Genomic DNA, 4,547 nt, shown 5'->3' with positions numbered 1-4,547 from the left:
CGCTCGAGAGCTGTTGTGCGTTGGCCGCCGTCGTGGGGCCGGCGCGGGGCGCGCCGCGATGTTCCCTGTGGCCACGAGATGTCAGGCGAATCTGAGCGCGGAGGACGAGGGGACCGTGCGCGGCTCCGAGCGTGCATCTGCGGCGGGGAGGTCTTATATTTATTTATATAAGTATATAAATATATAAACGATATAAAAATGCATATAAATGAAAATGCCGAAGGGCATAACGGTGAAGGCTTGGATTTCCCACGGCATCGAAAGGGCTCTGGCAGTCAGTTCCCTCTAAAGGCGAAGAGACCTTGGCGCTTGCCGTCCTTGGGAAGGTCCAAGCCGTCGGCGCCGTGCGCGAGGACGGCGGCAGGCGGGGAGCCCGCGCAGAGCCCCGCGCGGTGCGTGCGAGCCGGGAGCGGGGCTGGGGGCTTGGACCGTCGCCACCGTCCCGACCCCGCGCGGTGACTTCCCTGGGGAGGGAGCCGGGCAAACAGCGACTCTGAAAAGGTTTTAGAAAGGTGACCTTTTCGTTCATCTGGTTTTTTTGTTATTTTTGGAGGGTGGGGTGGGGTAAGACCCGTTCCACAGTTCTTCCAATTTAGCAGGGAAGCATTAGGCAGGCCAGACTTAGGCGTGCTAACCGGCAGCCTGGCCTGTGGTCAGGAGCAAGGCCGTGCAGCCAAATCCTCAACGAGGGGCTAGTCTGAAAATCTTCCACAGCAGTCAGCGATGCTGGAGATAGTTTTGAAAAATACACCTGCTTCCCCCTTTCCCTGCTTTCCCATTGCTGCTGCCGGCTTGTCTGTGCCCGCGCGGAGGGGCGCCCCAGTCCTCCCCCGTTCTTGCCACCGCTGCGGGGACCTGCGCAGAGGCACCAGCCCACAGACCTGCTGGGGACCCGGGGCGCGCGTGCGGGGTCCGGCCTGCACCGAGCTCCTCGTTAGCTCGCTGCCGCGTGGAGAAGTGACTTTTGCATTTAATGTTTGCAGGCAGTGTTGCTTTTCCATTGTGCAGGACGGCATCCGTGAAACGGTGATTGTGGTGGTGAGCGACTCCAGAAGGTCTCCAAGTCCTCTGTGCGAAGGAGCAGATAACGGGCTGGAAAGCGTCCTTTAGCGGAGGAGAGGCACAAAGACAAGGCTGATTTAACTCAAAAAGCACTTTGCAAACAAGTAGGCGGGCAGATACTCAAATGCAGTTATTACTTGTGTACATTCACATAGTATACAAATACTTTCCTATGTGATGGAACCAAAATGCTTGGAAAGCACTATGAAATCTTCAGTTGGATGATGCTATTAGCATGCAAGTGTGTGTGTGTGTATGCACTCACACAATTCCCATGCGTGTGAATATATGTTTCTTATGCATGTACCTGATGCACCTAGAGCCTAGTCTCTTTAAAGGCTCCGTTGTCCTGCTGCGAAAGAGAACCATCCCGTTCCTCCTCATTTGGTCTCTTTTTTGCTCCTTTGCCTTGAGCCTTTTGGCAGAGACTTGCCTTTCTGTGCCTGAAAAACCCTGAGCCCCCTGCAAGAAGACTCAAAAATGTGTCACAGCTGATGGCTGGGGATGAGCAGGAGGCCTGGGCATGAGCTGTGGCACGCAGTGTGGAGATGTCCACGCTAGAGGCACCACATCAGTAAATAGAGATCACAGAAATAGGAGTGGGAAACCCACAGGGAGATGCACTAAGGCCTTTCTATGTCCATTGAAAGCACACAGGCCCTGGTGGGTTGGGGCCTTGGAGGAGCTTTAGGAGGATGTGGGCGGTTGCAGGTCCCGATGGGGTGCAGATCAGTGACTCTGGCTGACGAGGAGCTGCAGCTTTCGGTGATACGGGCGACATGGGTGCATGGGCTCAGGCGTCTCTGAGCCTTCTTCCACACGAAGTCTTCCTGCTGCAAAAGCTCTAGTGTGTATCTAGTGATGCAGGGACAGTGAATTTGTTGGAGGTATTTGCTTCTCGGGGACCCTGCTGATCTCTCTGTAGTGTCTTTTCCCTCTTAATCCAATATTGGTAGCGAAGCAGCCTGGGACATGCCGTGACCGAGCGCAGCTGCATGGTATTAGCTGGTGGCAGGTTTGCTGGGCACCAGCTTTCCCCAGTAACATGGCAGCTGGCTCCTACCTTGGCAGAAATACAGAGAATGTGAATGAAAGCAGAGGGGACCGTTCCTTTTTATTCCACCAGAAAATGCTCCTTCACCATTCTGGGTGCTGAACGTCTGCGTTAGGCACAAGGCTCCTGCTGTTAAAGTGGGTGAGTGGTATCCTGCAAACGTACAAGTGAAGTTAGTCCTTCCACGGTTTCAGGACAGTTCCCTGTTTTCCCCCGACAAGACCTTCTCCGGGTGGATGAAGTGAGTGCCCGGTTGCTGAGCAGGTCACGCTTATGGATCCCTGGGGCAAAGCGGAGACAGCGAGTGAGTGCTGGTCGCTTACGTGACGCCAGCAGAAACCTCTCAGTGAAACTTAACACAGTGACAAATGAGAGAAAATGAGATTGCTCTGTCTTGCCTTTGCCCTCCCTCTCTAGTACAGCCTTAAACTCGTGGGAAAATTAAACAGATTATAGACTCCAGTGTCCTGGAGTTTCAGCTCTAGATTTGAGTTATTGAGCCCATTTAGTGGTAGAGTCATGACAAATTGGGTTGAAAAGGAGAAAGTTTTGTAATATATCACCTAACAGCCTGAAATGTTGTTGTTTTCCTCCTGTTCTTGCAAACCCTTGCTGACTTTGCACTGCAGCACGTGTCTGTCCCTGTTCCTCCTCCCTGTGGATACCAAAGACGCTCTGGGAAGCCTTTTACCAAGTTTTAGATATTTCTCTAAGAAAAATGACTTAGGTTTAACAGCATGTGTAGGTATTTGTGGAAAAGCAAATATGTTTCCCTCTTGGCTGTTTAGTTGTCTGTAACAATAATGTCATAAATAAATAATGTTTCTGTGAGGGAAAAGAGGAGATGTTTATCGGACAGAATACATGCCAGTTATCCTAACGCTGAACAAAATGTTAACATGGATTAAACAGGAAAACATGCTGCTGGCAAACAAACTGTTGGTGAAAACAGCTTCAGCTGGGGAGTTTCTTCCTCCGTTGGGTAGAAATGGGGCCTGCCATGTAGAGCAGCTTTTAAAATTAAGACATTTGTCACCAGAACTGCTGGGTCTGTGGAAACATTCAAATGAGAATAATTTGAATGCTGCAATAGAATAACGCACGGTAAATAGTACATGGAACGGTACGAATGCTGCAGATTACGGCAGGATCAGGGAGATAATGCCGAAGGGATTACTTTTTCCCTTCCTGAAATTATTTTTCAAGCGAATTTGAAACCTGACTTTGTTTTGCTGAAATGAAGGTGAGGATTTCCTTTGCGTTTGGTGGGTTTGGGGCCAGGTCGTTGCTGAGCGCGGGCTGGTCGGTCCTTGGAAGGTGCATCCCCGTCCTCCGCAGGGGAGGTGGGAGTCCGCGTTTCCCAGTTCGTCGGTGTAACTCCTCCTGCCTCGAGGCCTGGTTTTAAGGGATGCGGGGTTAGCTCGTCTCCATCCCCCTTCCCTTGCTCAGATTGGCAGCTGAGGAAAAAAGCTTGGACAACTTCTTATAAGGCGCGTGCGCGCTTCCCGCGGGCGGCTCTGCCTCGCCAGGGCCCCCTCGCAGGAGCCGCGGTCAGCAGGAGGGAGGATCGAGCCGCCTCGGGCTGGGTGGCGGAAGGAGTCCGACTGGCGAGGGATGCATTTGCAGAACCCGTCCCACCTCTCGTTAAGCCGCTGCAGCCATCTGCAAAAATAACGGAGGCCTTATAGATTGGGAAGAAGCAAAACGCTTTAAGAGGGCTTCAGTGTTCCTAAAACACACACTTAGAGTTCAGCATGTGCTTAGGCACTTTTTTGGAATATCCTAAACTAGTTTCTAATTCAATTTTTGGCTTCTGTGAAGGAATTTTACATCTGTAGATTTCCATTCTGCTCTTCAAGAGATATGATTACGCTTGAGAGTCAGCACACTTTTAATATCGATAAATAGCTTTAATAAATAACGTGAAGATGGAAAGAACGTAAAAATTACTACTACAGAATCAAAATGATTAGTCTGTGATTATTTAACTATTATTTATTTAAGTACTTTATCAGCTCACTGCACTGTATACAAAATGCATGAAAATTTGTTGTTTAATAGAAAATATTTGTATTGCTTAAACTCATGTATATATTTGAAGAATGGGAAAAAGATAATGTTTGAAGGCAGAAGAATAAAATGCAGAGACATTAGAGACAGATGAATTATGAAGAACGTAAGTATTTTCAATCAATTACTCTTCATTGGCTTGAGGGTAATCTCTGCCATGTTGTGGTGTACTGATTTATGGATTAATTAGTTGTACAAAACAAAAATATTTATAGAAAATATTTCTCTCAACTAGCTACCAAACCCTCCAAACAATAGGAAAATAGATTTTGTGTATTAAAAAATTAAATTCAATATATATTTATGAGCCCATTCAAAATGTAGAGTCCTTTGCTATGAGATTTCCAGTAAGCAGAAATAT

The sequence above is a fragment of the Rhea pennata genome, chromosome 8 (genome assembly GCF_028389875.1).
Source record: "Rhea pennata isolate bPtePen1 chromosome 8, bPtePen1.pri, whole genome shotgun sequence".
NCBI lineage: Eukaryota > Metazoa > Chordata > Aves > Rheiformes > Rheidae > Rhea > Rhea pennata.
This window is presented reverse-complemented; position numbering follows the sequence as displayed.